Source organism: Nomascus leucogenys, chromosome 2 (genome assembly GCF_006542625.1).
Source record: "Nomascus leucogenys isolate Asia chromosome 2, Asia_NLE_v1, whole genome shotgun sequence".
In the NCBI taxonomy this organism is placed as follows: Eukaryota; Metazoa; Chordata; class Mammalia; order Primates; family Hylobatidae; genus Nomascus; species Nomascus leucogenys.
The window spans coordinates 77,917,767-77,942,539 of NC_044382.1; the positions used below are offsets into that span (position 1 = coordinate 77,917,767).

Genomic DNA, 24,773 nt, shown 5'->3' on the forward strand with positions numbered 1-24,773 from the left:
CCCTGTCTCTTCAAAAAGTACAAAAAATTAGCTGGGTGTGGTGGCATGTGCCTGTGGTCCCAGCTACTCGGGAGTCTGAGGTAGGAGGATTGATTGAGCCTGGGAAGCCGAGGCTGCAGTGAACTGTGATAGCACCACTGCACTCCAGCCTGAGTGACAGAGTGAGTCCCTGTCTCAAAATAAATACATACAATAAATAGATGAATAAAAACAATTATATAGATATGCTACCAAAAGCATGACTCATAAAAGAACAAAATTGACAAATTGCTCTTCATCAAAATGTAACACTTCTGATCGTCAAATGACACCATTAACGCCTGTAGTCCCAGCTACTCGGACAGGCTAAGGCAGGAGAATGGCGTGAACCCGGGAGGCGGAGCGTGCAGTGAGCCGAGATTGCGGCACTGCACTCCAGCCTGAGCGACAGAGCGAGACTCCGTCTCAAAAAAAAAAAAAAAGAAAATAAAAAAGAGAAGCCACAGACTGAGAAAATATTTGCAAATTATCTATCGAATACAAACCTTGTATCCCAAATTTATAAACAACTTTCAAAACTCAATAATAAGAAAACAAACAAGTCACTGGGCATGGTGGTCCACACCCTTAGGCCAGCTACTCAGGAGGCAGAGGTGGGAGGATCCCTTGAGTCTAGGAGTTGGAGGCGTCAGTGAAGCTGTTTAATATGATCACACCACTGCACTCCAGCCTGGGCAATAGAGCAAGATTCCACCACACACACACACAGAAGAATCCCAAGTTCTGCAACAGGAAGTCAGCTTGGGGAGACAGCAGAGGACAGTCAGCCTTCTGGAAGTCACCAGTATGGATGAAAGTCTCAGGGCCCCCCTCAACAGTTAGGAATAGACCAGACCCTGGATTTCCACTCGACTCTCTGGTAGGGAGGGTTCCCCGTAATGACAGAGATTAACTTTCTCACCAGCCTTGTCTCTGCAGACACAGCCCTAGGCTCAACTTCATGTATTAGTAAAATCGGGAGGCGTTTTCTGCATCCAAGACAATTGTTGTTAGGGAAAAAGGTATCCCTATGACATCCGATGTATATATTGGAGTTACAGGTAATTTCAACTTATAAAGGAGTTCATGAATAGGAAAACGTCCTGGTACTTAAAAGTGCAAGTTTGGCCCTGCACGGTGGCTCATGACTGTAATCCCAGCATTTTGGGAGGCCAAGGCGGGAGGATCACCTGAGGTCAGGAATTCGAGACCAGCCTGGTCAACATGGTGAAACCCCGATTCTACTAAAAATACAAAATTAGCCAGGCATGGTGACGCATGCCTGTAGTCCCAGCTACTCAGGAGGCTGAGGCAGGAGAATCACTTGAGCCCGGGAGGCAGAGGTTGCAGTGAGCCGAGATCATGCCACTGCACTCCAACCTGGGTGACAGAAAGAAACTCCATCTAAAAAATAAATAAATAAAATAAAAGTGCGAGTTTGGACAGCCCTCATTCAGACCCATTTCAGCCTTTTTAAGAGCTAGTCTTCCCTACCCAAAGTGTTGGAGCACAAGATAAAGCCTCTGGGTCCTCTCTACCTGCCTTATCTACGGGCCTGTGTGCTCAATATCAGAACGCTCACAGCTCCAGAATGTCTTTCATACTTCTTTGCCGTATGTAGAACTTTTTCCTTTTTTGTCCACCTGGTGAACTCCTATTCATCCTTCAGTACCCTGCTGACACTGCCCCTCATCTGGGCATGAAAGTATACGGGAGACTTCTTGGATTCCTTCTCCTATGATAGACATAGTGTTATCTTTTACTGCATTCCCACCGATCTGCACATGCAGCCCCAAATTCAGACTGGCTTTCTCTCTGGATGTACGACACGCCATAGGAATTTGTTGTTTCAAATACAGTTAAGTCTGGTGCCAAGCCCTCAAGCCCCAGAGTATAATAAATTGCTCTCAGTGGTTGTCTGGATTCTCTCTGTGCCTACAGAGAAGCAAAGGGGGAAACAGAGGATAGGGGATGGAGTGTCCTATGCAGCACAGACACTTAGAGAGGGCCCTCTGTCTCCTAACTGCAGAAGGCACCACAGTGCAGTATTTTCCAATTCCATCTGGTCCTGGAAGGTGGGTGTTCTCGCTACTCCTTCCCAGCTTGGGCACAGGCACCTGGCAGTGGCTGGGGGGTGCAACCTCCCTTATAATGTCATGCAGTTACTCCTGCTACAGTCCTGGTGCCTCTCTGGGCACTTTGAGGCAACACAGCATTGTCACACACTCCAAAATGCTCCCGCCCCCATCTTCCCAGTTTGGGGGATGCTTCCCCAACTGAGGTCCTAGCTTTGGCTCATGCCCCTCAAGCACCTTCTTTCTGTTCGCTTCCTCCCTGCGAGGTTTCACTGGAAACACAAGATTGGCCTGGCTGTCCCAGGAGAGGGGCCGAGGGATGCTGCAGCCAGACGCTTTCTTGCTAACACCCTATTTCTCCTAGATTACCTCACTCATGATATTTCAGTCATTTATTTTCTGGCCTGGGCCTTCCTCTGAACTGAGAATCTTTTGATGCCAAGGAATGTCTCATCGACCTTGGTCTCCAAAAGGCCAAGTGTGGGCTTTCTAACTGGGGGTCTGCGGGCCGGGGGCAAGTTTTTTCTTTTTTGCGGGGAGGGGCAGGGGTGGAGGCAAGTTTTTAAAGCCTCTCTGAGCCTATTTTCTTGCCTATAAAATGAGGACTGCAATAATACAGATCTCGTTAGTAGTATTTTTGGGATGAACTAAGCCACTGCATGTTAACCCTTTAGAACAATGTCTAACATGTATTAATAGCATAATGCATGTTAGCTGTCATTATTACTTTTTATTTCCATCACTGTTACTTGTAGTGGATGTTTGGTTGCCTACCAAGTAGTCATTCCAGCTCCTTTTTTCCACTATAGAGACTGAAAATGCAAGGTACTCACCTCCCCAGCCTCCTTACAGCTGGGGGGTGGATGACCTAATCTTGGGCAATGGAGCTTGAATGAAGGTGTGCAGGAGGCTTCTGGGAAATATTTTCCTCTCTGATAAAAAGAGAGATAGAAAGAGATTTTTGGACATTGTCTTGGAGGGAGGAGATACTTGGAGCTGTGGCAGCCATCTTGCAATCATGAGGACAGAGCCAAGGGTAAAAGCCAGCAATGCTGAAGATATCAGAGCAGGGGCCTTTATAAGATCACTGAGTTTCTGCCCCAGCCCTGGAAACTCCTACCTTGGAACACTTTGCTAAATTCGATCGGAAATGCCTTTATTAGGAAAGCCATTTTTAATTGGGTACACTGGGATTAGTAGTTGAAAGTATTCGGAAATTTACAGTGGGTAACTGTTGAAAGAAAGTAGCTGGGTCAGGATGGAAATCCTGAACTCCCAGACTCAGATGAGAATGATAGCTGGCTGCCAACTTAGGTCACAGATGGATGATGCTTCTTGGTCTACTAATAGGTGCTTGGCCTCATGGGCCATTCTGCAGTCTATCTGTGGAAAAGAGAGTGGGTACATGAAAAAAAATACAGCAAAAAGGAAGAGAAAGAAGACAGGGAGAGAGGAATCATTCACAAGTGAATGACCCCAAATCCTCAGGCTTCATTTCTGCTGGCACAGCCTTGTTCATTTGCTCTGGGACATCCCATCATCAAATTGTAACATGGTTTCAATCCACTGTGGGATGGCAGAGAAACCATGGCATATCATCTAACCTGGTTTCATCAGTATTTCTAACTTAGTTTTTGGCAGGTTATTCATTCTCTTGTGTTGGAGACACTGTCTCTCTGTGTTGCTGAGAAAAGGGGGGATGGGGCTACGCTTCTCTTATTTCTGGTTAATTTTGTGGCTAGAAAAAATTTCGTGGGAAAGACTAATGCACAACATATTTTTACCACATCAACTACCGGTCCCATCATGATGCAGGATGTTGCAGGAATCACTGATGTGCACCTTGTACAGGTTGATGTAATGCTTACTTCTTGGTTTGCAGGTCAAAAACAAGCTAGAAGGGAGGAGTGGTGTCAATATACATGTTAAGGGCGAGTGCAATGACTCACGCCTGTAATCCCAGCACTTTGGGAGGCTGAGGCGGGCAGATCATTTGAGGTCAGGAGTTAGAGACCAGCCTAGCCAACATGGTGAAACCCCGTCTCTACTAAAAGTACAAAAATTATCCAGGCATGGTGGCAGGTGTCTAGTCCCAACCACTCAGGAGGCTGAGGCACAAAAATCGCTTGAACCCGGGAGGCGGAGGTTGCAGTGAGCCGAGATAGCACCATTGCGCTCCTGCCTGGGTGCCAGAGTGAGACCCCATCTTAAAAAAAAAACAAAAAACATTTTAAGGATATGATCACTCTCCTGGAGCCAAGAAATATCATTTCTCGACCCCAATGAGTGCTCTCTTTCCTTATGTCATCACATTTCTTTATATACAACTGTAGTTCATCTCTGGTACTGATCCTCCCCTTCCAGTATCCTTCTCTTTTGGGCCACTCTACTCAAACCATGCTTTCTAGGGTCAACTATGACAGTGTCACCAAACACAGAGCCTTTCTTTTCCCAGTTCTCATGCAATCTTTTTCTCTCTGCAGCTGTTCATTCTTCATGAAATGCTCCTTCTGCTGATTTCCAAGATTCCACACCCACCCTCCTGGTTTCTCCTGACCTCTCTAATCACCTCCTCTCACTTCTCATCCTGCCCTCTAAATGTAATCACTCACATCCTCTCCTTTTTCCTCTAGCATTCTCCTTCTGGTTCTGCTCATTTATAAACTTACTTTTTCCCTTCTTGGGTACATGACCACCATCAAAGCTTCCACAATACATAAGTATATATATTCAGTGAATGTTTCCCCTGGATCTATTCTGGCTCTGTCCAATCTGATTTCCCAGATGGAACCTCTGTGAGCATTGGGTGTGCATTCTTCCAGACCTGGTACAAGCAGACACATCATTCCATAGAGTGGTGATTTTGTTTTGGTTTTATTTTGTTTTGTAGAGGCGTGGTCTCGCTATGTTGCCCAGGTTATTCTTGACCTCCTGGGCTCAAGCACTCCTCCCACCTTGGCTTCCCAATGTGCTGGGATTACAGGTATGAGCCACTGCACCCAGCCCATAGCATGGCGTTGACTACGGTTCTGCATTGGTCATTTGAAGTCTCCACATCTAGCCCTGTCCTTTCTCCCATGCCCTAGTGTTTCATTTATTTATTTATTTATTTATTTATTTATTTATTTATTTATTTATGAGACAGGGTGGTCTCACTCTGTCACCCAGGCTGAAGTGCAGTGGTGCGACCTCGGCTCACTGAAACCTTCACCTCCTGGGTTCAAGCGATTCTGCTGCCTCAGCCTCCCAAGTAGCTGGGATTACAGGCGCCTGCCACAAGGCCCAGCTAATTTTTGTGTTTTTAGTAGAGACGGGGTGTCGCCATGTTGGCCAAGCTAGTCTCAGACTCCTGACCTCACGTGATCCGTCTGCTTCGGCCTCCCAAAGTGCTGGGATTCCAGGCATGAGACCCCCCACCTGGCCCCACGCCCTCGTGTTTCATGACCCACACCTTGAGCATGTTCTCTCACACCCCTTGCCCTCAGAATGCCTAGGGCACAGTCACTGCCTCTTGCGAGCTAACTTCTTCTGTGCTTGGATGGTGTCACCATCCGATTAAGCAAGCTGGAAATGATGTTGTCATTGTTGACTTCCCTGTCTGTCTGTCTCTCTTTCCCATTCTCGCTTGTGAAAGACAGTCACAGCAGCCATGGGCTGTGCACTCTTCTTCTTTTTTTATTTCCCAGCTTTTAGGTTTCAGGGCTACCCGTTCAGGCTTGTCACATGGGTAAATTGTGCGTTGCTGAGGTTTGGGGTACAAATGACCCTATCGCCCAGGTACTGAGCATAGTACCCAATAGGAAGCGTATCAATTCTTGCCCCCTTCTACCCTCCTCCCTCTAGTAGTCCCTCGTGTCTGTTGTTCCCATGTTAATGACCATGCGTGTTCAATGTTTAGCTCCCACTTATAAGCGAGAACATGCAGTATTTGGTTTTCTGTCCCTGTGTTAATTCACTGAGGATAAGAGTCTCCAGCTGCATCCATGTTGCTTCGAAGGACATGATTTCATTCTTTTTTATGGCTGCATAGTATTCCATGCAGTACCCTCCACTTCCGTGTTCATTTTCACATCTGGCTTATTTCTCACTCCTTGCTGCTTCTGCCCTGGTCCAGCCCCCACCCTCCTCTCACCTGAAGTAAAGCTACATCCTCCAAGCTGCTTTCCCTGTTTTTTGTTGCTTGTGGCATCCTCTGTATGTCGCCTACTGTGAGGCAAAAGCAACTCCATTTTGGATGCAGATCCACCATGTTGACTTAAGATTCACCACAGTTCCAGGAATGCCTCTAAGATTTCTACTTACTGCAAAGCCTGCCCTTAGGTCAAAACAACCTTGATGTTATCATAAACACATGCTAATCATAAATCCTGCCCTTAGGCAATTTCCCTATGGTATGTAAGCCCTGGTCTCGGGGTCTGGGAGGTAGCAGCACAGGGGACCACTATTTCTCAGCCACTGGATACGTGGCTTCTGTTCACAAGTCCCAGTTAAATGCTTCTTTCTAGGAACCATGGCTCAAGCCTATAATCCCAACAATTTGGGGGACCATGGTAGGAGGATCACTTGAACCCAGCGCTTTGAGGCCAACATGGATAACATAGTGAGACCGTTTCTACAAAACATTAAAAAAAAATTAGCCAGGTGTGGTGGTGTGTGACTCGTAGTCCCAGCTACTAGGGAGGCTGAAGTGGGAGAATTGCTTGAGCCCAGGAGGTTAAAGCTGTAGTCAGTCATGATCACATCACTTCACTCTAGCCTGGGTGACAGAGTAAGCCCCTGTCTCTAAAAACAACAATGACAACAACAACAAAAATTTGTCTCTGAGAAACTGGATTTGTCAGCCTCTTTCTTCAGCCTCTCAGCTTCCTCGGCCTTGGGGGTAGGTTTGTACCGACCACTGTGTATCACTGGCCAGTATCATCGCACTTCTTCTTCCCTCCTGATTAATTCAGGCTGCAATGGCCCACACATGCCTAGAGAATGAATCAGGGTTGACTTAGGCCAGAAATAACAATTCCGCTTCCCTTTCAGGGATTCTGACTTGCCCAGGCTTCCTTGCAGTAAGAGGTGCTGATGTGATTCAGTTTCGGCCAACAAGATACACAGGGGAAATCTGGGAAGAGGCCCATGAAGAGAAAGACCTCCTGCCCTACCTCTTCCCTAGCACCATCATTTTCATCTGTGGCACTGAACACCTGTAAGGCCTAGCTCCAGACTTATCTTTCCTCCAGTATGACCCACTTATGTTGCCAGTCACTTCTTACCTACCTTATGCTGGAGCTGGGGGTAGGAGCTTGGGAATTCAGGTCAGTTACATCATGCATCATAGTTGGTCTCCAAAGATGGCCCCAAATGAAGCTACTTCCCAGTGTTCGTGTTCTTATGCAGCCCTCTCCACTCTGAATCTGCACTGGTCCTCTGAAATACGTTAACTCACAGAATAAAAAGATAATGATGCTGTGCTAGTCTGCGCCCAAGCCTGACGAAGAACAAGATGTTCTGATTTTATCCTCTCAGGAGCCCTGAGCCAGCGCACAAGAAACCCAACTGCCCTGAGACTGCCACGTTTTGAGGAAATGTAAGCTGACCACAAGGAGAGGCCACGTGGAGGAGAACTGAGACTCTCAGCCAACATGGAGGACCAGGCTCCAATCTCATGATGTAGTTTGAGCCATTCCAACCAGCCTCCACCCATTTGCGTCCCCTGAGTTGACATCACGGGAAGGAAAGATAAGCTGGGTAAGTTGGGGTGAAAATGTAACTGCAAATCATATCCTCTGTTCAGTCTCAAAAGCCTTCTCATTTTTTTTTTTTTTTTTGAGACAGGGTTTCACTCTGTTGCCCAGGCTGGAGTGTGGTGGCAAAATCATGACTCACTGCAGCCTCAGCCTCCCAAGGCTCAGGTAATCCTCCCATGTCAGCCTCCCCAGTAGCTAGGACTATAGGCATGCACCACCATGCCTGGCTAATTTTTAAATTTTTTGTAGATATAGGATCTCCCTGTGTTGCTCAAGCTGGTCTCAAACTCCTGGGCTCAAGGGATCCTCCCGCCTCGGCCTCCCACAGTGCTGGGACTACAGGCGTGAGCTGCTGCACCCAGCCAGCCTTCTCTTTCTTGCAAATGATTGCACTTTTCTGCAGCTTCACTTTGCTTACACGGGCCTCTCAGCCTGCATTACCTTTCCTCTGCATCAGTTATCCCATCCTCCAAAGCAAATCTGGAAAGCCCCCACTTCTATAAACCTTCCAGATGATGTCAACTCTGGAGTGGGTATTTGGACCAGCTCTGCAGCAAGTGTGTGCTTTTGCTCACTATGCACCTACCCTCCCTCTCTTGTTGTAACAGCACCCCAGTTTTGTTTGGATGAACTGCCCCCACTACCTTTTAGTGCAACTCTGTCAATCAAGTTGTCCATTAACTTGTGTTTCAAGTGGGACATAGAACCTGCCCGGGCCAATCAGTTGTTTTCTCTCTCTCTCTCTCTCTCTCTCTCCTCTCACTCCTTCTCCAGTGCAAATCCTGAGAGGGTGACAGATAGCTGAAAATGGATGACAGCCTGACCAGACCTCCATCAGCTGCTGCTGGCAAGGTCTCCCAAGTTCTCTGGTCCACATTCAGTCCCAGATCTGAGCCTCCAGCGTTTTCATTTGAGTCTACGAGCCACCCTGGAGCAGAGACAGTAAAGCTCGCCAATGATTCCATTGTTCCCTTTCATTTCCCAGTGTTCTGGCAGTTAGGGAAGATCTCATGACTAGTTCTGACCAGAGATCCTAGAGTAGAAAGGACACATGTCACTTTCAGGCTGAGGCAGTAAAAAGCCCCCGTGCAAACCCCCAGCCTCTTTCTTCCCCTGCCATGGTCACACCAACAAGGCTTCATGTTTCAGGGCTGCAGCCACCAGATGGTGGAACCTCCATTAATCTGAGTGAAGGGAGGGCAGAGCCTCCTGCTGATCCCCATGTGGTAGATTGCACAACCTAGAAATAATAATTTTGAGAATGTTTGTTATAGCAGCATGACCTAGACTGTCCTGAATAATATATACCAATACCCTTCCTACCCTTCCAATAAACTTTTTTTGCTTAGATTATCACATCAGTTTCTTGTACCTAAACCAGCTTAACTGATAAACTAACAGCACTTAGTAGCAATTTCTTTTTTTCTTTCTTTCTTTCTTTCTTTTCTTTCTTTCTTTCTTTCTTTCTTTCCTTTCTTTCTTTCCTTTCTCTCTTTCTTTCTTTCTCTCTTTCTTTCTTTCTTTATCTTTCTCTCTCTTTCTTTCTCTTTTTCTCTTTCTTTCTTTCTCTTTCTTTTTTCTTTCTTTCTCTTTCTTTCTCTCTCTCTTTCTTTTTCTTTTTTTTTTGAGACAGGGTCTCACTCTGTCACCCAGGCTGAGTGTAGTGGCGCAATCTATGGCTCACTGTAGCCTTGAACTCTACAATGGGCTCAAGCAATCCTCCCACCTCAGCCTCCCCAGTAGCTGGAACCACAGGTGTGTGCCACCACACGTCACTAATTTTGGTATTTTTAGTAGACACGGGGTTTCAACATGTTGCCCAGGCTGATCTCGAACTCCTAGGCTCAAGCAATCCTCCTGCCTCAGTCTCTCAAAGTGCTGGGATTACACAGGTGAGCCATTCCACCTGGCCAGCAATTCCTTTGTTGATTACACTTACTAATGTGCATTTATCTTATTTTTTCTTGTCAGCTGAGAGCAACCTGACCTAAGGACTATAGAGATTCATCTTTGCATCTTACCACACTGCTGAGCACTTTCTTGATAAGATTTGTTAGGATGAATGTAAAAACTGAATGAAAATGAAATTTTTGTTTTGTTTTTAGAGACAGGGTCTCTCTTTGTCATCCAGGCTGGAGTGCAGTGGTGTGATCATAGCTCACTTCAGCCTTGAATTTCTAGACTCAAGCAATCCTCCCACCTTAGCCTCCCAGTAGCTGGGACTACAGGAATTGAATTCATTTTTTAAATTCAATGTTTGCATTCATCCTATCGAATAGTATCAAGAGCCTTATAAGTATTCATCAGTGTGTACCACCACCAGACCTAGCTAATTTTTAAATTTTCTGTAGAGACAGGGTCTTGCTGTGTTGCCCAGGCTGGTCTCAAACTCCTAGCCTCAAGTGAACCTCTCACCCCAGCCTCCCAAAGTGCAGTGATTATAGACATGAGCCACTATGCCTGGCTGAAAATGAAAAATGTGGTGAGTCAACCAGTTACTCTCTTTTCAACTGTGGTTTTCTAATCCGTTTTCAAGTGAGGTTTCTTTTTTTCTTTTTCTTTTGTTTTTTTTGAGACAGAGTCTTGCTCTGTAGCCCAGGCTGGAGTGCCGTGGTGCAAGCTTGGCTCACTGCAACCTCTGCCTCCTGGGTTCAAGCAATTCTCCTGTCTCAGCCTCCCAAGTAGCTGGGATGACAGGCGCCTGCCACCATGCCCAGCTAATTTTTGTATTTTTAGTAGAGACGGGGTTTCTCCATGTTGGTCAGGCTGGTCTTGAACTCCTGACCTCAGGTGATCCACCCACCTCGGCCTCCCAAAGTGCTGGGATTACAGGTGTGAGCCACCGCGCCTGGCCAAAAAATTCATTTTTTAAATTCAATTTTTGCATTCATCCTATCAAATAGTATCAAGGGTCTTACAAGTATTCAGCAGTGTATACCAGCTTGGATGGCACAGCAAGACCCTGTCTCAAAAAAAAAAAAAAGAAAATGAAACACATGCAAAGTGGAAATGACTTACAACCTGCTCCCAGTGAGAGAAAGAGAGAGAAAGATAAATGTTACTGTTGGAATAATCTTTAAGAGCATGCAGTGTGGGGTATGTGAAAGAATCTAAATGTGTTACAGATCAGGGCTTCTCAAACATTCACAGGCTCAGAATTCACCTGCAGATCTTGCTAAAATGCAGATTCCACTTCAGTATGTCAGGGAGGGGCCTCAGTCAACTCCTTAGATGTCTCAAGCTCCCAGGGGGTGCTGAGGCTGCTGGAAGAGCAAGTGCAGAAAACTCGTGGGATCAGAACGGCCAACACAATTCAAGAACTCTTCAGAAGCTTGGGTTGGGGGTTTTGATGAGCTTGCCCTGAGTTCAGCCTTTGATCAGTTCTCTTTAAAAGTTGACTAGGAAATCACTGTTACCTTGTATCTTATCTGGAAATCACTTCTCTGGTAGCTTCACTATCTTTTTAGAAAAAGAGTCAAGAACACAGACGCAGGGGAAACAGGTCTGAAAAGCGAGAACGAGCGTAACAAGTTCTACACACTACAACTTCTGTGCTTTACTGAGATTTAGTTTTAATTTTTGGCCACTTTTTCTAACAAGACTGGCTATGTGTTTGCTCAGGTTAGAGGACTTTAGAAGAAGGGAATTATAAGCGCTTAGGACTTCTGGTGGCCCGACAGAGGGGAAGAGATGGAAATAATACGAAAAGCTCACTCTAGAATGAAAAATTCACCACCGTCTTGGGGTATTTCTTGCAAAGGCAAAAAGCCCTAGAGTAGTCACTGTCCTCAAGATATCTTTGAGACGGAATCTCACTCTGTTGCCCAGGCTGGAGTGCAGTGGTGTGATCTCGGCTTACTGCAACCTCTGCCTCCCGGGTTCAAGTAATTCTCCTGCCTCAGCTTCCTCAGTTGCTGGGACTTCAGGCATGTGCCACCACGCCCAGCCAGTTTTTGTATTTTTAGTAGAGATGGGGTTTCCCCATGTTGGCCAGGCTGGTCTCGAACCCCTGACCGCAAATAATCTGCCTCCCAAAATGCTGGGATTATAGGCGTGAGCCACCATGCCCGGCCCTCAAAGATACCTTCTACTCATCAAGAAAGGCCATCGTGTGCTTCAGATGGCAGAGAGATCTATTTTCGAATAATTAATATAGAAAAATAGAAAAAATCTTTAAAAAATGTTGGTGCTTGAAGGAATATTCTAGTTATGTGAAACAATTCTGGGCCAGGTGTGGTGGCTCACACCTGTAATCCCAGCACTTTGGGAGGCCAAGGCAGGAGGATCGCTTGAGCCCAAGAGTTTGAGACCAGCCTGGGTAACACATCAAAATCCCACCTCTACTAAAAATTAAAAAAAAAAAAAAAAAAAAAGCCAGACATGGCGGCTTATGCCTGTGGTCCCAGCTACTCGGGAGGATGAGACAGGAAGATTGTTTGAGTCTGAGAGGTTGAGGCTGCAGTGAGCCGTGATCATGCCACTGTGCTCCAGGCTGGGTGACAGAGCAAGAACCTGTATCAAAAATAATAATAAAAATTTAAAAATCTTATATTTAACAATTCTCAGATGATGCTGGGTAATTATGGCTATAACTATATCCCAATCACATCTATGTAGACTATTATATATATTCTCTATTTCCTTATATCTAAAATCTTTATGATCATACAGACTCAGTTATTCTGAAAAATAGTATCTCTTATGATTATAAAATAAGACATACTCTTGGAGAAAAGTTGGAAAATATAAGAAAATAATAAAAACAGTTTATACGCACTGTTAATATTCTGGTGTGTGTTTAGTTTTCTCTCTTAAAATATCCTGAATTTTTTTTTCTGACATCAAGTATTCTTTGAAAACATGATTTTTAGGGCACATAAGATTCCATAGAATTGTTACCCACTCCAACTATTCTCTTTTATAACATTGGGAGACATTTAAGTTGTTTCCTTCTTCCCCTAATATAACTAAGTCTCTTATGCACTTCCTTGTACATTAACTTTTGTGAGCATCTCTGATTATTTCCCCAGATAGATTCCCAGAAGTGGAATTGCTGGGTCAAAGAACACAGACATGTCTGGGTTCTTAATGAGTACAGCAAAATTGCCCTGTGGAGAGACCGAACCGTCTGCACTGCCTCTGGCAATGTGTGTTATTTCTCATTTTAGCATCTGAGCTTTCTGCTGCCTTTAAATTTAGTAATCGGTTTTATTTTTATTTTTTATTTTTATTTTTTTGAGACGGAGTTTCGCTCTGTCTCCCAGGCTGGAATGCAGTGGTGTGATCTCAGTTCACTGCAACCTCCACCTCCCGGGTTCAAGGGATTCTCCTGCCTCAGTCTCCTGAATAGCTGGGACGGTAGGCGCGCGCCACCACGCCCAGCTAATATTTTGTATTTTTAGTAGAGATGAGGTTTCACTGTGTTAGCCAGGATGGTCTCGATCTCCTGACCTCATGATCTACCCGCCTCGGCCTCCCAAAGTGCTGGGATTACAGGCATGAGCCACCGTGCCCGGCCTATTGACGGTTTTTAAAGTTGACCTTTGGGGGCTGTCACCATTCCTTTTAAGAAGAGTGATGAGTAGAGGGCGATCATTTTCCTTTTTTTCCCTACCAACTTGTGCGCATCACCTGTGTTAGATCGAACTTAAAATTTCTTTTCTTTTCTTTCTTTCTTTCTTTTTTTTTCTTTTGAGGCAGTCTCACTCTGTTGCCCAGGCTGGAGTGCAGTGGCGCCATCTCGGCTCACTGCAACCTCCACCTCCTGGGTTCAAGCGATTCTCCTGCTTCAGCCTCCTGAGTAGCTGGGATTATAGGCATGTGCCACCATGCCTGGCTAATTTTTTGTGTGTATTTTTGTATTTTTAGTAGAGATGGGGTTTTACCCAGGCTGTTCTCAAACTCCTGACCTCACGTGATCCAATCGCCTTGGCCTCCCAAAGTGCTGGGATTACAGGCATGAGCCACTGCACCTGGCTTGAACTTAAACTTTCATGAATCCAAAAATTATGTATTTATCACACTGCTGAGCTTTATTAAAAAAAAAACAAAAATGATGTAGTATACAAATGCTGATGAAAACGACTTTGAAAAGGGCTTGACTTCAGCTGTGGAAAACCTGTTCCCTAATCTCCATTATCTTCTCCATTCATTGCTATGTACTTTTCAAAAATACGCTTTTAATTCTTTTTTCATATTTTCACTCTTCCTATCAGAAATTTGTTTTTAAATACGGAAAAGTAAAAGTGAAAAAAATGACAGTTGTCCATTTTTCTACCATCCAACATTAACCACTGTTAACATTTTGGCATGTTTGACTTTAACCCCTTTTTAAAGCCAATATTTGAAAAATTCAATTTTCAAATCTTTTCAATCCTTAAATTCATTGCTATATGAATACATAGTTTTATTATTTTAGTTTACAATTAGAATACTCCAGGCTGGGAGCGGTGGCTCACGCCTATAATCCCACCACTTTCGGAGGCTGAGGTAGGTGGATTACTTGAGGTCAGGAGTTCAAGACCAGCCTGACTAACATGGGGAAACCCCATCTCCACTAAAAATACAACAATTAGTTGGGTGTGGTGGTGTGCACCTGTAGTCCCAGCTACTTGGGAGGCTGAGGCAGGAGAATCACTTGAACCCAGAAGGCAGAGGTTGCAGTGAGCCAAGATTGAGTCATTGCACTCCAGCACGGGTGACAGAGCAAGACTCCAGCTCAAAATAAATGAAACAATAGAAATAAAATTAGAATACTCTAGATAAACCTCAAGATCTTTATTCTCTTCTGCCATCCCAATCTTCCTTTCCCCTTCCTAGAGGCCCTCTAGCTTGAGCTTTATAACAATCTTTTCAATCCTTAAATAGAAAATAGTTTTATATGCATATGCTCATCTATTGGCAAATTATAATATTGCCATTTTGTATTGCTCCAAATTTGCATAAATGGTAATCTTGCTGTATCATCTTTATATCTTGCTTTTCCCCCACTCTATGCTTTCAGGATTCATTCACGTAGACACTTGTGAGTTAATTCATTCCTTTTCATGTTACATTACCGTCCATGATACATGACTATTTTGCTTTATGATTTCCTTATTAATGGCTCTTTAGGACGTTTCATTTTTTCCCACCACATTGTTGCAGCAAATCTCAAGCATACGCGGGAGATCTTCTTCAGTTAAATTCCTAGAAGTGGAATTGCTAGATAAGCTTTTTCAATTTCAATAACACCAAATAGCTCTCCAGAGGGGCTATATACAACATTTATAACCCCACCATATACGTACAAGAATACTGGTCTTTCTTTACCCTTGACCACATTTTGTCATTCTTATAGGGAAAAAGTTGGTTTCCTTTTCTTGTTTTTATTTCCAACTAATAGTGAGGTTAAACATCTTTCCATATATATTTATATTTAAATATATATTTTATAAATATATATATTTATAAATACGTTTTTATAAATATATTTATAAATTATATACTTTATAAATTATATATATATTTTAATATGGAGTCTAGCTCCATTACCCAGGCTGGAATGCAGTGGTGTGATCTCGGCTCAGTGCAACCTCTGTCTCGCAGGTTCAAGTCCCAAGTAGCTGGGACTACAGGCGCCTGCCACCATGCCCCGCTAATTTTTGTATTTTTAGTAGAGATGGGGTTTCACCATGTTGGCCAGGCTTGTCTCGAACTCCTGACCTCAGGTGATCCACCCGCCTCGGCCTCCCAAAGTCCTGGGATTACAGGAGTGAGCTATTGCACCTGGTACCCACATATTTTTTAGCCATGTGAATTTTCTCTTTTGGAAGAGATGTTCTTTTGATACACTGGTAGACTGAATTTTTTTCAATACATATTTGTAATATAGATGAGCCTGACATTTTCTTTAATTTTGCTGTTCTCTTTTTGGTGTCAAAATTAAACTAGTCTCAGAATGTGTTGAATAGCTTTCTCTAACTTGTTCATATTCCAGTGAATTTTGCATAATATAGTCTTTTTGTGTGTGCTGATCACTCCAGCAAAACTTACTTGTTCTGGACATCTTAGGAAGTGAAGCATATCCTATACTTCTAGTTCAATTTCATTAGTGATTATTACTTTTAATGGCAAAGACCTCAATTACTTTTGCACCAACCTAATACTTTTCTTCTTGGGTCAAGTTTTGTAATTTTTATTTTTGTTAAAAATTACCTTTTTTCTAATTTTTCAAATGTATTGGCATAAAGTTTGTGGTATACTTTTGTGCTTTCTAAAATTTTGACTCTAGCTGGTATGTTCAGTTTGCCATTTATCGTATTGTTTGTACGATTTTCTTGATCAATCTTACATGAAGTTTTTCTATTTTATTAGTCATTAAGAGAACACCAGCTTTTGGCTTCTATAATCAACTTCATTTTCTTTTGTTCTTTGTTTTGCTCATTTCTGCTTTTTCATTCTTATTTCCTTCCTTCTGCTTTCTCTGGGTTTCTGTAGTTGTTATATTTCTAACTTTTAACGATTAACTCCTTTACATTTTTTCTTATTTTGTAAGAAGGATACTTAAAGCTATAAGTCCCCCTCTAATTACTATTATTATTACTATTATTTTTATTTTCAGATGGAGTCTTGCTCTGTCACCCAGGCTGGAGCGCAGTGGCGTGATCTCAGGTCACTGCAGACTCCCGGGTTCAAGCGGTTCTCCTGCCTCAGGCCTCCTGAGTACCTGGGATTACATGCGTCCACCACCATGCCTGGCTAATTTTTGTATTTTTAGCAGAGATGGGGTTTCGTCATGTTGGCCAGGCTAGTCTCGAACTCCTGACCTCAGGTGATCTGCCCGCCTCAGGCTCCCAAAGCGCTGGGATTACAGGCATGGGCCCCGTGCCCAGCTAATTATTTAGTTGGATCCCACATGTTTTGTTATGTCAGATTTTCATTGTCATTTATTTCCAAATATTTCATAATTTCCATATTGGTTTTCTTTTTGATCTGAATGTTTTCAGTTTCTAAACACGTGTTCTTTTTCTTTTAAAAATGTACGATAAAATCTTTCAATATATAAAAAGTTATAAAAAATATAATACCTGTGTATGTGGTCCTGTACTCAACCCCTCACTTAAGAAATAAAACTCGAATATATGCTTATAATTTTTAATTTTTATTTTAATTTTTATTTTTTTGAGACAGAGCTTTGCTCTTGTTGCCCAGGCTAGAGTGCAGTGGTGCAATCTTGGCTCACTGCAACGTCTGCCTCCCGGGTTGAAGCAATTCTCCTGCCTCAGCCTCCTGAGTAGCTGGGATTACAGGCACCCACCACCATGCCTGGCTGAGTTTTTTGTATTTTCAGTAGAGATGGGTTTCATCATGTTGTCCAGGCTGGTCTCGAACTCCTGACCTCAGGTGATCCACCTGCCTTGGCCTCCCAAAGTGCAGGGGTTATAGGCGTGAGCCGGCGCGTCCGCCCAATTTTTAATTTTTAAAAATTCGTAAGTAATAGATGTACGTGGTTAAAAAAAAAAGTTCATTCTGACTTCCTGGCCCCTTCCTCAGAAGCAACTGCAGTTACTAATTTAAGGTGTATTGTATCTACACCTTTTTGGCTCTCTTTTTGTTGTTGACGTTTAATTTTACCACATTGCGGTTCGTGAATGTGGTCTATAGATTCTTTGGAATTCATTGAAGCTTCCTTTGTGGCCCAGTACATAGTCAATTTCTGTAAAGAATAGATATACCAAAGTTTTTTTTTCTAAAATACAAGCCTGATCTCATCACTTGCTTTTCATAAGCTTCTGTGGTCTTCGGGTGAAGACCAACACCCTCAGCATATTATTTCCCGAAGCTTCCTCTCTAGCCAAGGCCTTGGCCCTCATCTTGTGGTCAACAAATTTATGTACTCATAGCTCTCATGCATTTTAGGGTCAGCTTTGCGAAGTCTGAATCATCAGAGCTGTCCAGGAATAGAGAGTCCAAAGTCTGGCACTTCAAAGGCCCAATACTCACAGAGCCCACTAGGGAATGAGCCATCCTCTGAGTCATACTGAGGCAGGACTGTCACCCCATGGGGTACCACTCTGCATGGTGAACTTTGATCCTTACTCACTACTTGTTCCTGCTGAACGAGATTCACCTCATAGAGGCCTCTGATTGCTGTACTGCTTCCATTTTCATTTGTCAGCACTTTCCCTTCTGTTTATTTTTGCCAGATCCATAGTGGATCACTTGACAGTAGCATTCTCCTGTCACTTGGCCTTCTATTAATCAGTTGCTTATCCCCAGCTAAGACCCACTGCAGTATGAATCCAGGGTGAGCTTCTGCTCTGAAACCCCAGGATGGGGATGGGGGTGTTGAGGGAGGGATCAGATAACCGACTGTCATCTCTACACATTTCTGGTTTCAACCTCAGCTAGGAGCTCATCTCTGCATTGTCGTCAGCATCTCTTCCAAACCTTTTGATCCATTCCTCTTAAATCCCTTAGCATCTCCTCAGCACCTCCTGACCTTTTTCGGGATAGGCTGGTGTGCAGTGGCAGCATCCCTCAACCTTAACCTCAACTGCAGCCTCAACCTCCAGGGCTCGACCTCCCAGGCTCAAGCCATCCTCCCACCTCAGCCTCCCAAGTAGCTGGGACTATAGACACATGCCACCACACTCGGCTAATTTTTAAATTTTTTTGTAGAGATGAGGTCTTGCTGTGTTGTCCAGGCTGGTCTTGAACTCCTGACCTCAAGCAATCCTCCCACCTCAGCCTCCCAAAGTGCTGGGATTACAGGTGTGAGCCACCACACCAGGCCCTCTTCAGCCACAGAATGATACTGTTTGCTACCTTATGGAGAAAATGGAAAACATCAGGAGTGAGCTTTTATTTAGCCACTTTCACCTCTTTTCCCACTGTTTCAGAAGTGTCTCTTTTCCTCTCTAGGTTAACAGTAATATCCTGTCTCTATACAACTTTGACCCCATCCCTTTTTGTCTCTCTGTTTTTCTTTTTTAAGACAGAGTCTCGCTTTGTTGCCCAGGCTGGAGTGCAGTGGCACAGTCTCAGCTCACTGCAACCTCCATCTCCCGGGTTCAAGAAATTCTCCTGCCTCAGCGTCCGGAGTAGCTGGGACTACAGTGTGCGCCACCATGCCCGGCTAATTTTTTGTATTTTTAGTAGAGACGGGGTCTCACTATGTTGGCCAGGCTAGTCTCAAACTCCTTTTTTTTTTTTTTTTTTTTGAGATGGAATCTTGCTCTGTCGCCCAGGCTGGAATGCAGTGGCTTGATCTCAGCTCACAGCAACCTCTGCCTCCCGGGTTCAAGCAATTCTTCTGCCTCAGCCTCCCAAGTAGCTGGGCCTACAGGCACGCACCACCAAGCCCAGCTAATTTTTGTATTTTTAGTAGAGACAGGGTGTCACCATATTGGCCAGGCTGGTCTCGAACTCCTGACCTCATGATCCACCCACCTCGGCCTCCCAAAGTGCTGGGATTACAGACGTGAGCCACCAGACCTGGCTGCCTGTTTTTATTTTACGGATTATTATCTCTGCTCCTGAGTCTTCAAGTCTTCCCTTCTGAAGCCATACTTCCCAAAAGAGCAGTCAGCATTCCCTCTCCACTTCCTCAACTTCCACTCTTCACTCTTGGAGTTCAATCTGGCTTCCTCCCTTCTCTATTAAGACGGCCTTTGTTGACCATCAAATTCTAAATCAGTGGCGCATCTTTCTTGACCTCTCCAGAGCATTGACGATTCTGACCACACCCTCCTTCTCAAAAGTCTCTCTTCCTATGTGCCTCTGATTCTTGAGAATTTCTTGAAGCTTCCTTTGTGGCCCAGTAATCAATTTCTGTAAATGTTCCAAGCATGTTTGAAAAGAATAGATATATCCAAGTTCTTTTTCTAAAATACAAACCTTCTCTCATTTCTTCCTGGTCTTCCATCACTTCTAGGGTCTTCAAATGAAAGACCAACCCCCTCAGTCTTGAATCTTTCTTTTCTTTCTATCTTTTTTTCTTGACTCTTTGATCTTGAAATGCCAGTGTTCCCAGCGTTTTCTATTCTTTTATTTCTCCACACACCAGGGAAGCACATGCTTCACAAACGGGGTCCGTCTTTCCCAAGCTCTGAACAAGTGCTGCCATGGGGGAAGCCTGGCCCACTGTCGTCAGACTTCCCCACTTTTCCAGAGCAGTCAGCTACAGTAGGGTTTTATGTGAAATGTCCCAAGTTTATTTATTTATTTTTGAGACAGAGTCTGGCTGTGTCACACAGGCTGGAGTGCAGTGATACAATCTCAGCTCACTGCAACCTCTTCTTCCTTGGCTCAAGCTGTCCTCCCATCTCAGCCTCCTGAGTAGCTGGGACTACAGGTGTTCACCAGCATGCCTGGCTATTTTTTTGTGTATATATATATATATATATATATTTTTTTTTTTTTTGTAGAGATGGGGGCCTCACCATGTTGGCCATGGCTGATCTCAAACTCCTGAGCTCAAGCCATCCTCCCAGCTTGGACTCCCAAAGTGTTGGGGTTACAGGAATGAGCCACCGTGCCCAAAGATTGAAAACCCCAAATTTAAATATTGATAATGAATAGAAAATTTCACATAACTGTGTAGGGCAAACAAAACACAAATGTTACTCCTTAGGGCTTTATTTCCCCCCTTATTTGACTACCTATTAGGCAGTTTATAAAGAACTTATTAGTGGTGTTAGTTTACACTTATTGAGGGCTTACAATGTGCCACAGAGACTCTCCTAAGTAGTTTATGTTTACTCTTCCTTTAATCTTCAGAATAACACTATCAACAAAGTGTTATTATTAAACCTGCTTTATAGATGAGCAAACTGAGGCTGAGAACTTGAGCTCAGTCATCCCTTAGTATCTGTGAGGGATTGGTACCTCAGTCCCCATGGACACCAAAATTCTCGATGCTCAAGTCCCTTTATGTAAAATCAAAACCACCTTTGTAAAAAGCATAACTGAGAAAATTATGATGGTGAAAGAGATCTGGCCTGACTCCTTCTTGCTTCTAACTTCCAAGCTGTCCTTGATCATTCCTGGGCATAGGTGGAATTAATGTTGGAAAGAACTTAGTTTATAGTTTAACTTTGAAACAAAGGCAATAATAGCCCTTTCCCAAAACAAATCCCCTTCTTGCCTACGAACGGGTCTGCCTTTGTAGACTAACAAATTAGCTAAAAGATTAGAAATTATGGTTTAGGAGGTCACGCAAGCTGGAGGCTACAGGATTCTGACCCTCCCCAGATTGCTTCCGGGAGTAACATCATTGTTCTAAAACCTAAAATCAGTGCTTGAGATATTTTGCAGAACCCGTGTTCTAATGTACCAGCTGACGCCACCCAGCCCTGTAATCTGGCTAATCTGGTCCTATGGCCCTAACCCAGGATCTGACTCAGTGCAAGAGGACAGCTTTGACTCCTTTCCTCTCTGATCCAACCAATCAACACTCTCTAATCCCCAGCCCCCTACCCACCAAATTATCCTCAAAAACCCTGAATTTCCGGGGAGACTGATTTGAGTAATAATAAAACTGTGGTCTCCTGTTCAGCCAGCTCTGTGTGAATTAAACTTTCTCTATTGCTATTCCCGTCTTGATAAATTGGTTCTGTCTAGGCAGGAGGCAAGGAGAAACACTGGGCGCTTACAAAATGTCAGAATTATTTGCATTTAACCTATGCAAATCCTCCAGTATATTGAAAATCATCTTTAAATTACTTACAATACTTAATACAATGTAAATGCTATATAAGTAACTGCTATGCTGTATTGCTTTCAGAATTTGTATTATTTTTACTGTTGTATTGTTATTTTGTACTGTTTTCCCCCACAAATATTATCCACCCACAGTTGCTTCAATCTGTAGATGGGGAACCTGTAAACATGGACGGCTGACTGTACTTTGTCCTATGTCTCAGAGACACTGAGTTTAAGGCCCAGGATTCCATGTTGACCATCCAGCTCCAAAGCTGAAGCTTTTAATCACCACACATCACTGCTTTCCCACTTAGCAGATGAAACTGAAGCCCAGAGAGGTGAAGAGGTTGTCCAAGATCACAGGGGGTGGTGAGTGACCAAGCCTGGCTTTGAGCTATCCTCACAGAGACAGCTATTTGCAGGTACCGCTGTTCTATATTAGTTACCTGTTTCCCTTGCTAGGCTGCATCCCTAGCTCTCAGACTAGGGATGGAATTCAAACGTTTGGAAAATTAATGCCTTGAAGATTCAAAGCAGTCCATTCACTTCCACGAGTAATTTCACTTGCTTTCTCACAATCCCTAGGTAAGATAATAGTTAACATATAATCAGCACACCCATGTGACACTTGTCAATGGCTATGCTAAGCACCTGATATAGGTGTTATTATCTCTTGTAAATCTCACCAACACTATTTTGCAAGGACTAATATCCCCATTTAATGGAAGAGGAAACTGAGGCTCAGTGCCTTGCCCAAGCTCCTGCCAACTAGTAAGTGGCAGAGCCAGGATTCTAGCTCAGGCTCTATGACCACAGAATCCACATTTTTCTTTTCTTTTTTTTTGAGCTCTGTCACCCAGGCTCCAGTGCTGTGGTGCGATCTGGCTCATTGCAACCTCTGCCTCTCGGGTTCAAGTGGTTCTCCTGCCTCAGCCTCCCGAGTAGCTGGGATTACAGGCACACACCACCACGCCCGGTTAATTTTTGTATTTTTAGTAGGGACGGGGTTTCACCATGTTGGCCAAGCTGGTCTCGAACTCCTGACCTCAAGTGATTGGCCCGCCTTGGTCTCCCAAAGTGCTGGGATTACTTACAGGCGTGAGCCACCGCGACCGGACCTGAGTCCACATTTTTGAAGTCAAGACCACACTCAGTTCCACAGATGGGGAAACTGAGGCCTGGGGCAGGGCACTACATTGTGCCAGCGGAATCGTGGCCATTGAGGGAAGCACAGGCTGCACGCCGATTCTTCCTCCTTGGTCAGGGAAGTTACTGAGGTGCAGGAGGCGGAGGGCGACAAGTGGAAGCCCCTTCCCATTACTAAGGATCGAGAGCGGGCGTAATTTGGGATCTAACCCACGAGGCGGAAACACCGGGGCAATGGAGCGAACGGAGAACCGGAAGTGCGTCATTCAACGGACGGGCGAATAGGCTGCAGGCCACCAATGGGAACGCCGCGTTCGCATTCGCCCCGCCCCAAAAGAAGAAGAGTCCGCCTTGCGACCGTATCCGCTAGCGCGGCCCGGGATGCGCTTGGGCTCCCTGGTGGGTAACGTCGGGAGGTAGGGGTTAGAGGGGAAAGAAGAGGGACTTCGAGGAAGGCGAGGGGAGGACGGAAGGTGGGGTGGGCGAGACAGGCAGTGGAGTCTGGCCCCGGGGTCGGTCCCCGTGGGCTGTGGAACTCGGGGACGGGGGTCTTGGGGTTTCCCCGTTCTTGATGGGGAAACTGAGGCCCAGAGAGGGGCCGCAGAAGGCAGCGGACTGGGATCTCCTCCCGCAACACACATGCAGACATCTAAAAATCGTACTACTGAGTGAAAAATATTTTTAATAGTAATTACGATTTAACAGGTAAAGATACTTTTCATTGTAACAGGTGAAAAAGCAAAATATAAAATTCGATTCAAACTGTGATTACATCTATGGAAAATACAGCCTTTGCCGACCACCCTCTTTGTCCTGCCGCCCTCCGAGCTCCCCTCTGTTTTGTGTACGGAGTTTCTTACTTTGTACAAGTGCGCAGCCGCTTATGTTACAGCCCCGAGGCCAGATGCGTTTAAAATCGAGGAGTTCTCGGAGTTTGGAAAGGTAAAGTCACTCTGTTCTATGTTAGGTTTCACCCTCAGAGGGGGCTGGAGCAGCGGCTTGTAATCAAATACACGACCCTTTCCACAGCTAAAGATATGAAGATATGCATGTATTATATTGACCGGGTCGCGGTGGCTCACGCCTGTAATTCCAGCACTTTGAGAGGCTGAGGCGGGCGGATCACCTGAGGTTCGGAGTTCGAGACCAGCCTGGCTAACATGGTGAAACCCTGTCTCTACTAAAAATACAAAAAATTAGCCGGGCGTGGTGGCGCGTGCCTGTAATCCCAGCTACTCGGGAGGCTGAGGCGGAAGGCTGAGGCAGGAGAATCGCTTGAATCGCTTGAACCCGGGAGGCGGAGGTTGCAGTGAGCCAAGATCGCGCCACTTCACTCCAGCTTGGGCAACAAGAGTGAAACTCCGTCTCAAAAAAAAAAAAAAAAAAAAAAGCATATATTTACACTGTTGGGATAAATAACCATAAATAGCCTCACCTTAAGTCAGGTCAAGTTTTCCAACTTAAGAAACAAGTTTTGGTATTCAGACTTTTTTTTTTTTTCCCCTGCATCCGATCATCCACTAATATTCATACCTTTTTAGATTTGAGGGTTGCAGATGAGGGACCTGGATTGTAGTTGTTCTGTTCACTCACTTTTCTCGCTCTCGCTGGATAGAGGAGAGTGTCTTTGAAAACAGGAACTGTGCTGTTGTATGGTCACGTTTATCTCTGCCACCAACTCTTGTGTGTCACCTTGTGCCCTCTTAGTCTCAGTTTCCTCATCTGTAAGATGGGGTCAGTGATCCTTTGCTCATAAGGTTGTTCTGGTTTGGGTTAAATGAGGTCGGGCATGTGAAGCACTAGAATTGTGTTAGCACCCGCACAAATGGTATGACTGAGATTTACTTATTCCACAAACATTTCTATTTTAAAATTATTAAATTTAAATAAATTGATTTAATTAATGCATTTAATTAATTTAGTAATAAATTTAAAAGTATAGATGTATTTCTTAAAATGTGGGTGATAGGAATTTTAAAGATTTATATAATGCTTCAAAAGCCTTAGAAAAGGTTTTTTTAATTGGTTTATCTGTATATCTGAACTCTTGAAACTTACACCTAAAACACTAGGATTTATCTGCAGGGTTGCAGAGAGATAATTCTGCCTT

At 44.3% G+C, this 24,773-nt stretch overlaps 1 protein-coding gene and 1 long non-coding RNA gene across 2 annotated transcripts in view; one reads left to right on the plus strand and one right to left on the minus strand.

The window, feature by feature from the left end:
• Positions 1-3,252: 3,252 nt before the first annotated feature.
• Positions 3,253-23,563, minus strand: LOC100591062. The gene is made up of 5 exons (XR_001115388.2): positions 23,524-23,563; positions 10,995-11,094; positions 6,985-7,066; positions 4,763-4,917; positions 3,253-3,476 (listed from the first exon to the last, which is right to left on the minus strand). It is a non-coding gene; the product is annotated as an uncharacterized LOC100591062 (long non-coding RNA).
• The window catches only part of NSMCE1 (NSE1 homolog, SMC5-SMC6 complex component), a 43,919-nt gene continuing 42,125 nt past the window's right edge, over positions 22,980-24,773 (plus strand). The window contains exon 1 of the mRNA XM_003261576.4: positions 22,980-23,062. The gene's annotated coding sequence lies outside the window, so the exon portion shown is untranslated. The remainder of the gene's footprint in view (positions 23,063-24,773) is intronic.